Source organism: Ailuropoda melanoleuca, chromosome 6, assembly GCF_002007445.2.
Source record: "Ailuropoda melanoleuca isolate Jingjing chromosome 6, ASM200744v2, whole genome shotgun sequence".
Classification (NCBI taxonomy): domain Eukaryota; kingdom Metazoa; phylum Chordata; class Mammalia; order Carnivora; family Ursidae; genus Ailuropoda; species Ailuropoda melanoleuca.
The window spans coordinates 410,471-422,534 of record NC_048223.1 but is presented as its reverse complement, the minus strand read 5'-3'; the positions used below and the strand labels follow the sequence as shown (position 1 = coordinate 422,534).

Sequence of the window (12,064 nt, the reverse complement as noted above, 5' to 3'; positions counted from 1 at the left end):
TCCCATTGGCATAGAATATCTTTTTCCACTTTTCACTTCTACCCTATATGTGTCCTTAGATGTAAACAGATTCTCTTGTAGACAACATATAGTTGGATCTTGGTTTAAAAACTAAAAAATCCATTCAGCCAATCTGTATCTTTAATTGGTATATTTAGTCCATTTACATTTAAAGTAATTACTGATGGGGAGGGACTTATTATTGCCATTTCGTTTGTTTCCTGTCTCTTTTTTTTTTTTTTAAGATTTTATTTATTTATTCGACAGAGATAGAGACAGCCAGCGAGAGAGGGAACACAAGCAGGGGGAGTGGGAGAGGAAGAAGCAGGCTCCTAGTGGAGGAGCCCGATGTGGGGCTCGATCCCATAACGCCGGGACCACGCCCTGAGCAGAAGGCAGACGCCCAACTGCTGTGCCACCCAGGCGCCCGTTTCCTGTCTGTCTTATAGCTTTTTTGTGTGTCTCTTTCTCTCTCTTGCTATCTTCATTTGTATTTGGTTGGCTTTGTGTATGTGCAGTGACACATTTTGATTTCTTTCTCATTTCCCTTTGTGTATATTTTATCAATATTTCCTTTGTGATTATCATTGCAATTACACAAAACATCTTAGTTAAATAATCTGTTCTAAACTGATAACTTCAGTCATGTATAAAAACCACTCTAAATCTCTGCCTTCTCACATTTTGTTATTGATTACGCAGATTGTTTTTATATTGCGTATATCCATTAACATTGATTTATAATTATTTTTTACATTTAAAAAAATTCTACACCAGATTTTTATGTGATTTACTCACTGAAATTGCAATGCCATAGGAGTCTATATTTGTCTGTATGTTTACTTTTACAAGGGAATTATATAAATAAAAATTTTTTAGATTTATTTATTTATTTATTTGACACAGAAAGAGACACAGCAAGAAAGGGAACACAAGCAGGGGGAGCAGGAGAGGGAGAAGCTGGCTTCCCGCTGAGCAGGGAGCCTGATGTGGGGCTCAATCCCAGGACCCTGGGATCACGCCCTGAGCCGAAGGCAGATGCTTAATGACTGAGCCACCCAGGCGCCCCAGGAATTTTATATTTTCATATGGTTTTATGTTGCTTTTTATTGTCCTTTTGCTTCATCTTGTAGGACTCTTTCCAGCATTTCTTATAGGGCAGGTCTAGTGGTGATGAGTTTTCTGTTTTCTTTTGTTTTGTTTTAATCTGGCAAAGTCTTAATTTCTCCAGCGTTTTTGGAAGAAAATCTTTTTTGCTGGCTATAATATTGTTGGCAGTTATTTTCATTCAGTACTTCAAACATATTATCTTACTCCCTGCTTGCCTACAACGTTTCTTCTAAGAAATCTGATAATCTAAAAGCATTCAGAACTTCAAACATATTATCTTACTCCCTGCTTGCCTACAACGTTTCTTCTAAGAAATCTAATAATCTAAAAGCAATTTCTTGCTACTTTCAAAATTCTTTATCTGTGACTTTTGATAGTTTGATTATGATGTGTTTTGAGGTAGGTCTCTCCAAACTTATCCTTGTTGGAATTGAGATTCTTGAATNATTTCTTGCTACTTTCAAAATTCTTTATCTGTGACTTTTAATAGTTTGATTATGATGTGTTTTGAGGTAGGTCTCTCCAAACTTATCCTTGTTGGAATTGAGATTCTTGAATTTGTAAGGCCATCATTTCTGTTCCCAAATTTGGCAAAACTTTTGGCCAGTTCTTCAGATAGGTTCCCTGCCCCTTTCCCTTCCTTCTTCTAGGACACCAGTAATGCATATGTTGTTCTGCTTGATGATGTCCCAAACGTTCCTTAGGTTCTCTTCATTTTTATTCATTCCTTTTTTATTTTTGCTCCTCTGCCTTGGTAATTTCCAAAGGCCTATCTTCAAGTTCACGAATTCTGCTTGGTCAAGTCTTTGTCGAAACCCTCTATGAGATTTTCAGTTCATTTATTGTATTCTTCAGTTCCAGAATTTCTGTTTGGTTCTTCTTCATATGAGTTTCTCTTCATTAATATTTTTTTCATGAATCATTTTCCTGATTTTGTTTAGTTGTCTTTGTTCTTTTTAATTCATTGACGGTCCTTCTGACAATGCTTTTTAGTTCTTTGGCAACTTACATATTTCTTTCTTTAGGTTTGGTTCCTGGAGATTTAATTTGTTCTTTTTTTTTTTTTTAAAGATTTTATTTATTTATTTGACAGAGAGACAGCCAGCGAGAGAGGGAACACAAGCAGGGGAAGTGGGAGAGGAAGAAGCAGGCTCCCAGCAGAGAAGCCTGATGATGCGGGGCTTGATCCCAGAACACTGGGATCACGCCCTGAGCTGAAGGCAGACGCTTAACGACTGAGCCACCCAGGCGCCCCTTAATTTGTTCTTTTAAACGTGTTATGTTCCCTGCTTCTTTGTGTATCTTGTTATAATTTGTTTTCGGGATTTGGGCATTTGAAGAATCAACCAACTCTCCTAGATTTTACAGTCTGGTTTCTAACACAGAGGACTTTCTCCCCAACTAGAGATATGGAGACTCCTCAAGCCCTTTCTGGGTGTACATCCCAGAGAGGATGTGTGTGTAACCGCCTGTTTTAAGAGTGTGTAACCGCATGTTTTAAGAGTTTTGTCAGTTTGTGCTCAAGGTGCTCCCCCTGTTGTATGTGTACAATATTGCAGCCTGTCATGGTAGAGTAAATTGTGATGCTGGAGCTCTACCTCGTGTGTGCCCGTAGTACTGCAGACGCTAGTGCATGGTTAATTCTCTTTTTTTCTCAGAGATCCCTGACCTGGCTCCCCATTCCTGTCAGTACTTGGACACATCAAGACAAACTGTTCCCTTGGGCAGCCCCTCTAAAATTCTGACATTGGACATACATTCTACACCTTTCCCTCCCCAGGTAGAAGATAGGCGTTAGGGGTTTCCTCCCAAATATATGTTAGGAAAGAGGGGCTCTGCCCTGAGGAAGTGGATAGTGTCATGAATTTTCTTACTGGGCTTTGATGCTGTTGGCTTCACCCATGCCTGGGGTACAGAAACCTTTGAACTGTTTTTTTAGATTCTCACGGAGACATTTGGTCTTTTATTGTTAAGTCTGTGTCTCCATGGCTGCAGGCAGATCTAGGGCTTCCTGTTCTGTCATCTTGCTGGCATCACTACTTTCCTTTGCTTTGAAGGATAATTTTGTAGGGTACAGAGTTCTAGGTTGGTGGGTTTTTTCCTTCAAGGCTTTAAACATTCACTCCACTCTTTTTGTTCTCATGGTTTCTGAGAAGAGTCAGATGTAATTCTTATCTTTTTTTCTGTACATGTGTTTTTTCCCCTCTGGTTTCTTTCAAAATCTTTTTTTGTATCTTTGATTTTCTGCAGTTTGCATATGATATGTCTAGGGGTTTGGGGGGTTCGTTCTTTCTTTCTCTTTTTCTTTTCTTTTCTTTTCTTTCTTTCTTTCCTTTCTTTTTTTTTTTTTTTTTTTACTTTGTTCTGCTTGGTGTTCTCTGATATTCCTGGACTTTTGGTTTGTTGTCTTAGATTAACATGGTGGAAATTCTCAGTCATTGGTTCAAATACTGCTTCTGTTCTTTTCCTCCTGATAATTCCCATTGTGCATCTCTTATACCTTTTTAAGTTGTCTTACAGTTCTTGGGTATTTTGTTCTGGGGTTGTTTTTTTTTTCTTCAGTTTTTCCTTTGCTTTTCAGTTTTGGAGGTTCCTGTGGATGCATCAGGCTCAGAGATTGTATCTTCAGCTTTGTCCAGTGTGCTAATGAGCCTATCAGAGTCACTCTTCTGGTAGTGTTTTGTTGATCACCAGCATTTCTTTTTAATTCTTCTTAGAATTCCCATATTTCTGCTTATATTATCCATCTGTTCTTTCATGTGGTCTATTTATTTATTAGAACCCTTAGCATGTTAATCACAGTTGTCTTAAATTCATGGTCTGATAGTTCCAATATCCCTTTCATATCTGAGTTTGGTTATGCTTGTTTTGTCCTTTCAAACTGTGTGTTTGGCCTTTTATTGTCCTTGTAATTTTTTGTTGAAAGCCGAACATGACGTTCAGAGTGAAAGGAACTCCAGAAAATAGGTCATTGGTGGTGTGGTCATAAGGTGTGTGTGGGGGGGTGATGGGAAGTGTTCTGTAGTCCTGTGATTATGTCTGTCTTTTAGTGAGCCTGTAGCTTTGGCCTGTGAACTTCACAAATGCTTTTCAGCTTTTTCCCAGCCTTTGGTGGGACCTGATGACTATAGAGGTTGGAGTTGGGTATTTGCCTTTTGCCATGTCGGATTATGATAAAAAATCCCAGTAGGTTACAGTCTGGTTAGATAGCTTTTCTTGAGGGTAGGCTTGTTAAGAACAGTATGCTCTGGCAATTTTCAGAATGGCTACATTTCCCCTCCCCTGTCAGAAGTCCAAGGGGATTATTCTCCATATTGGCTCTGAGAACCTGGTAGAGCTCCACAAGGTAAAAAAATTGTTTTAAATTTTTTATTATGTTAGTCACCGTACAGTACATCATTAGTTTTTAATGTAGTGTTCCATGATTCATTGTTTGCGTATAACATCCAGTGCTCCATGCAATACGTGCCCTCCTTAATACCCATCACCAGCCTATCCCAGTCCCCCACTCTCCTCCCCTCTGAAGCCCTCAGTTTGTTTCCCAGAGTCCATAGTCTCTCGTGGTTCATTCCCCCTTCTGTTTACCCCCCCTTCATTTTTTCCTTCGCTCTCCTACTGATCTCCCTCCTATTCCTTATGTTCCATAAATGAGTGAAACCATATGATAATTGTCTTTCTCTGCTTGACTTATTTCACTTAGCATAACCTCCTCCAGTCCCGTCCATGTTGCTGCGAATGTTGAGTAATCATTCTTCCCGATGGCTGAGTAATATTCCAACGTATATACGGACCACATCTTCTTTATCCATTCGTCTGTTGAAGGGCATCTTGGCTCCTTCCACAGTTTAGCTATTGTGGACAATGCTGCTATGAACATTGGGGTGCATATGGCCCTTCTCTTCACTATGTCTGTATCTTTGGGGTAAATACCCAGTGGTATAATTGCTGGGTCATAGGGTAGCTCTGTTTTTAACTTTTTGAGGGACCTCCACACTGATTTCCAAAGTGGCTGTACCAACTCGCATTCCCACCAACAGTGTAAGAGGGTTCCCCTTTCTCCACGTCCTCTCCAGCAATTGTTGTTTCTTGCCTTGTCAATTTTTGCCATTCTAACTGGCAAATGTGGTTTTGATTTGAATTTCCCTGATGGCTAATGATTTTGAACATTTTTTCATGTGTCTGTTAGCCATTTGTATGTCCTGATGGCTAATGATTTTGAACATTTTTTCATGTGTCTGTTAGCCATTTGTATGTCTTCATTGGAAAGGTGTCTGTTCATATCTTCTGCCCATTTTTTGATTTATTTGTTTCTTGTTTATTGAATTTGAGAAGTTCTGTATAGATCTTGGATACCAGCCTTTTATCTGTAGTTTCATTTGCAAATATCTTCTCCCATTCTGTGGGTTAAGTCCCAAAAGTTCATTTTTTCTTTTGTTTCTCTTGCCTTTGGAGACGTGTCATGAAAGAAGTTGCTGTGGCCGATGTCAAAGAGGTTACAGCCTATGTTCTCTGCTATGGTTTTGATGGATTCCTGTCTCACATTGAGGTCTTTCGTCCATTTGGAATTTATCTTTGTGTATGGTGTGAGAGAGTGGTCAAGCTTCATTCTTTTGCATATAGCTGTCCAATTTTCCCAGCGCTCATTTATTGAAGAGACTGTCTTTTTTCCACTGGATGTTTTTTCCTGCTTTGTCAAAGTTTAGTTGACCATAGAGCCGAGGGCCCATTTCTGGAGTCTGTATTCTGTTCCATTGGTCTATGTGTCTGTTTTTGTGCCAGTACCATGCTGTCTTGGTGATCACAGCTTTGTAGTATAGCTTGAAATCAAGCAACGTGATGCCCCCAGCTTTGTTTTTCCTTTTCAACACTTCCTTGGCGATTCGGGGTCTTCTCTGGTTCCACACAAATTTTAGGCTTGTTTGTTCTAGCTCTTTGAAAAATGTCATTGGTATTTTGATCGGGATGGTGTTGAAAGTGTAGATTGCTCTGGGTAGCATAGACATTTTAACTATGTTTATTCTTCCGATCCATGAGCATGGAATATTTTTCCATCTTCTTGTGTCTTCTTCAATGTCTTTCAAGAGTGATTTGTAGTTTCTAGAATATAGATCCTTTTCGTCTCTTGTTAATTCTGAGATAACGTATGATTTTTGGTGCTATTGTAAATGGAATGGATTCCCTAATTTCTCTTTCTTCAGTCTCATTGTGTTTAGAAATGCAACTGATTTCTGAGCATTGATTTTGTAACCCGCCACATTACTGAATTGTTCTATGAGTTCTAGTAATTTCAGGGTGGAGTCTTTTGGGTTTTCCATATAGAGTATCATGTCATCTGTGAAGAGAGTTTGACTTCTTCTTTGCCAATTTGAGTACTTTTTATTCCTTTTTGTTGTCTGGTTGCTGTTGCAAGGACTTCTAGTACTATGTTGAACAGTAATGGTGAGAGTGGGCATCCTTGTCGTGTTCCTGATCTTAAAGGCTTCCAGCTTTTCCCCATTGAGAATGATATTCGCTGTAGGCTTTTCATAGATGGTTTTTATGAAATTGAGAAATGTACCCTCTATTCCTACACTCTGAAGGGTTTTAATCAGGAAAGGATGCTGTAATTTTGTCAAATGCTTTTTCTGCATCAATTGAGAGGGTCATATGGTTCTTGACTCTTTTCTTGTTGATATGATCTATCACACTGATCAATTTGCGATTGTTGAACCACCCTTGCATCCCAGGGATGAATCCCACTTGGTTGTGGTAGATAATCCTTTTAATGTACTGTTGGATCCTTTTAGCTGGGATCTTGTTGAGAATTTTGGCATCCATAGTCATCAGGGATATTGGTCTGTAATTATTCTTTTTGATGGGGTTTTTGCCTGGTTTCCACAAGGTAGAATTAACAAAATGTTCAAGTTCCCCTGGATTTTTAAACTCTCAGACTTGTACACACGGAGCCTCTGGCAGTTCGTTAATTACTGTTCAGGTTTTCCTACCCCAGTGCTAGTTCCCATGGAAGTGTCTGCTCAGGGGGGTTTCTGCTCTGGTAAGTTGTGATCTCTGTATCTACCTGTCTAAGAGGCAGCAGTTTTGCCCAGTGAGTTCACTTCTCTGACGTCCGAGGACTGTTGATTTTTCAGTTTGCTCGCTTTTTACTTGTGAGAACAGAGTGATGACTTCTAAGCTCCTTCCATGCTGTACCAGAAAACCTCCCCTAGAGTTTTTTTCTCTCATACTTGCCCACACTGAGCCTCCAGCAATTTATCAATTACATTTTATGTTCTCCTGTCCTGATGTGGGTTCCCATACGGTTTTTTTGTTTTTGTTTGTTTGTTTGTTTTTCCCCTCCTGGGCTTCTCTTCTAATAAGTTGTGATTCTCTGTATCTGCCAATCCGACTGTCCAGTTTTAGAGGCAGTTTCCTCTGTGACCTCAATCCTATAGATCTAAGAAGAGTTGTTGATTTTCAGTCTATTCGGTTTTCTCCTGGCGGTACGCACAGGAGTGACATTCCCAAGCTCCTTACATGCTGGAAGTCTCTTCTCCTGCCTCTTTTATTTCTTCCACCGCTTCTGCTTCACACCTGGGTTATATGCGTCTATTTCTCTGGATCACTGATTTACCCAGAAGTGAAACTGCTAAGTCACAGAATATGTGCGTCATCAAATGTAACGCACAGTGTCAAACTCCAAGGTGTGTATACAAATTTACCATCCTATGAGTTATATGAGAATTGCTATTATTTTACACATTTCCAGATCAGTCCAGTATTCTTAGAAAGTTTTAGGGTCTGATCACATCCACCAATTTTACGTGAGGTCTGTGTTTTGTATTTTAGTACTAACAGAATTATTTGTTAATATTACTGATTTATCCAGATTGGTTTTTAAAAATGCTTTTCAAAAATACTCCCCTTAACTTATATAGTTAATTCCATATTTAAATATCTATTCATGCTTTCCAGTATATATACTAGGCACTTACTGTGCTCCAGGCACACTGTTCTACTTAAACATTAGAGATACAATAGTGAACATAAATCAAGAAGAAATGGTCATATTTCAAGTTTCTTATGAAATTTAGATCTCACACTGGGTTTCTTTAAATACTGAATAGAGATAGTTTAGAAAACATCTTGACCTAATCCATCTTTTTGTGACTTCCTAATACATAAAATTAGGCCTCTCATTTTAAAATTATTTATTAGCCTACATCTTGAAGATGTTTTCTTTGTGTAGGTTATAATATTTTCAGTTTCTACAAAACGTTCATACCTAGCAAGGCACTTACTTAGTAGGAACCCAGATATTTGCCCGAAATCATTGTTAAATCACAAGCCATTTAAATTCAGTTACACTAGCCCAAAAAATACTAAACTTACAGTAGCTGTCAGTGCGCCAGCCTTTGCTCACGTGCCCTCTGTTGTAACCATTGACACTAAATAGTTGTGAATTTGCACAAATGACTGGACAGTGTAAAAACTTTGTTCTTACCATACCTGTGATTCTGCTATAAACCAAATTAGGAGAAATTTAGAACCAATGAGTAAACGGATTAATTTCCTCTAAACAGACTAAACACATTTTGATAGTTGTTGTTTTCTGTGAAAAAGTCTTCCCTTTTTTTGCCATAATTATGAAAGGATATCATCAGAATGGTTTCCGTATGAACATAGAATTTTTTTTAAAAGTTTTTTTTTTCTTTGCCAAAAACCTTAAGCTTGATCCCCAGATGGTTGGGGCTACATACACAGTCTGAGAGTATGAAAGGCTGTCAGGTTCTCCACTATGAAAGGATAATGGTAATGCTGAAAACTGATTTTTTTTTATGACTTTCAGGTTATAGACTGAAGTAATAAGCCAGTTTATCAAAAAGAAATCCCACCCACTTTTTCTTACTTGTGGGAAATTATCTTACCCCACATCCTAAATCCAGGCTGTAATATAAAATTGTACGGGTGTAAACTGCACAGCTTTGGGAAGCTATCATTCATTTTTTGTCATCAGATTTTTATTATTTGTGATAATAATTATTTTTTGGCAGATAGCAATAATGTGCCTTGAGGTAGTATTGCTTTTTTCCTAATTTGCACGAAGGTGCCACTGAGCCAGAAGAGTTTCGGGTCTGAGCGTAGAATGACTGCTGTAGCACGATAACCATCTTAACAAACAGTCATCTATGCAGTCACCCAAATTCAGAAGGCAGACAAATTTACAGGACAAATGATCCAGTTTATTTAACAAATAAGGTACACAAAGGGAGCAGAGTATTTTTAGATTGAAAGAGACAAGTTACCAGCTAAGTGCAATGTTTGGACCCTGCTGAGATACCAGTTTGAATAAATTATCTGTAAAAAGACTGTTTTGAGACAACTGAGGAAATTGAGTATGTCTTGGGTATTGGATGATATTAAGAAAATATTGTTCATTTTGTTAGATATAATGGTATTGTGATTATATTCTTTTAATGTCCTTATTTTTTAGAGATATATAAAGGTGTGCGTTGGTAAAATGTTACCTCTCAATATTTGTTTTGAAATACTTAAGGAAAAAAGTAGAAGGTGGATCTAACAGAAATAGTAGATTGAAACACAGTGATGGTACATGAGGTGGTCTAATGGTCACTATCATTTTGTGTATGTTTGAAAACTTCTCTAAAAGAGCAAAGAAAGGAAGGAATGATGTATTCTTACTGGATTTTATGTCTAAAGGGAAATCCAGTAGTGGGGCGCCTAGATGACTTAGTCAGGCGTCTGACTCTTGATTGCAGCTCAGGTCTTGATCTTAGGGTTGTGAGTCTGAGCCCCATGTTGGATGTGGAGCCTATTTAAAAAAAAAAAAAAAAAAGACGGGGGCAGAAATCCAGTAGAAATCAGTGAAGAGTGTTAAAGATATTAGTTCTTTTCCCTGTAGGAATTTTTCCATTTTAGGAATTATAGAGAGCCCCAAAATTCCAGTGGAATCAAAAGTCCCTTCCTTTCCTATAGCTGGTTCCTAGGTTTTCTTCTAGCACTGATTGACCTATGCAATTTGTATCATACCTATAGTAATTAGGGAGTGGGAGTATGTAACTAGTTCTTACGAATCCCATACCAATGTGGAAGTTAGCAGTTAGTTTTTAGGAGGTCAGCAAAATGGTGTGGTGGAAAGAATACAAGATTTTGAACTTAAAGACCTGGTTTTATTCATGATTAGATGTGTGACCTTGAACAAACCACTTAACTTACCCCTCTGATAGCACCTGCCCTAAGTACAAGATGTGAGAAGAAAATAATGCAAAATCTTCACTTTTCAAGCACAAATTATTATAGACCAGAGTAAGTAAGGCTAGTCTCATGTTAACCATAGAATCTTTGAAATCTCATAGGCCAGGTTAGATATTCAGAATGTCTTAACTTCTGAAGAAAAAGAAATGTGTAGTTATGTGACAGTGTCTGCTTTGTGTCTTACTAGATGATTATTCCTCTCAATTACTCAGAATCAACTGTTTAACTGTACAAATCACATTTGTTTAGTGCTCTGTTATGGGAAATGCTTTCACATATATTGCCTCATTTGGCTTCTTTACCCATGACTTATTTTTATGACTTTTATTTAAAGATGTTTTTCTCCAAATAGTATTGTGTCAGCACATTTTCATAGGCTGATCGTCCTGTGTGACTTATTTTAGTCATTAAACAAATTTAGTCATTAACTGGTTCCATGTTGGCCACAACTAGAAAGAAGTAATGAAACATTAACAAAGTTAGGCTACAGTTTCTGCCTTTGGGGGTGGGGGGGGGTGGTAAAAAAGGTACAGCGTGGTCCAGAGATTCTCAACCTTTCTCTGCTTTCTGCTTCCATACGCTTTACGTATGCAACTCACTGCCATCAGTAGCTTCTCTTATATGCATGTTTCTCAGTCCTGGCTGATTGTAGGTTGAGTAGGCACTTGGGAGCACTGTGTATCTTCAGTCATCAGTACTTTTAGTCGTCGTCTTCTGCAGAATAGGAATCTCCTTGCTGCCATATGTTTGGTTCACTGCTTATAAAAATAGCAAACATTTGAGAGCTTTCTGTGTCTAGGCACAGATCTGTGGGTTTTATATCAGTTTATTTTCTCCTTAGTTCTTGCCTCTTCCTAGCGAGCTGTTTTCTGTTGACCTCCATGCTTTTATGTCCCATACAGACCTTTCTCCTGAGCTCCAGTCCAGTCCCATATCTCCAGTTAATTAACAGACATTTCTGCCTGGATAACGTGTGCAGTTTTCAAATTTAATGTGTCCAAAACTATTTTTCCTTCTGCATTAGCATATATTTGACCAGCCACTGTGTTTGGTGTTGGTAGTAGGAGCTCCCTGTCCATAATTATATACAGCAAGAAAACCTCTGTGGTTTATTCTGAGAATCACTTATATGTAAGAATGAAATCAAACTTAGGGGTTCCTGGGTGACTCGGTTAAGCGTCTGACTCTTGATTTCGGCTCAGGTCATGATCTCAGGGTTGTAAGATAGAGCCCCATGTCAGGCTCCGCACTGGGTGTAGAGCCTGCTTAGATTCTCTCTCTCTCCCCTTTCCCCACCCCTCCCCCCTAAAAAAAAAAAAAACTTTAATATTTTAGAATAAGGACCTTATGGTCTGACCCCAACTTATACCGCTACCCTCATCCTGTTCTCTTGCTTGCATCTTGAATTCTAGCCAGATGAGCTACTTCCTGTGCCGGCCACGTACCTCTGTATAGTTTTTTTGGCCTTTCCCTGTTGTTTACCTCTGAGTCCCTATTCTTCCTTTAAGCTCCTTAGTACAGTTCATGGTGTCTAGCAGGCACTTATTCTGTATTTGCCAAGTAAATGTCAATGTATGTCTGTTATTATAATGGACATTTTAGAATACTTACAGATCAGAAATGTGACCCCCATTCTCAAAGAATTTCTAATGCAGTGGAAACAGGGCAAGTGTAATTTACTTTTATACATATTAAAATATAT

General features: G+C 38.4%; 1 protein-coding gene across 1 annotated transcript in view; it reads left to right on the top strand.

Annotated features, from left to right (window-relative positions):
* Positions 1–12,064, top strand: part of RNF13 (ring finger protein 13) — a 156,392-nt gene that overhangs the window by 130,904 nt on the left and 13,424 nt on the right. The window lies entirely within an intron of this gene.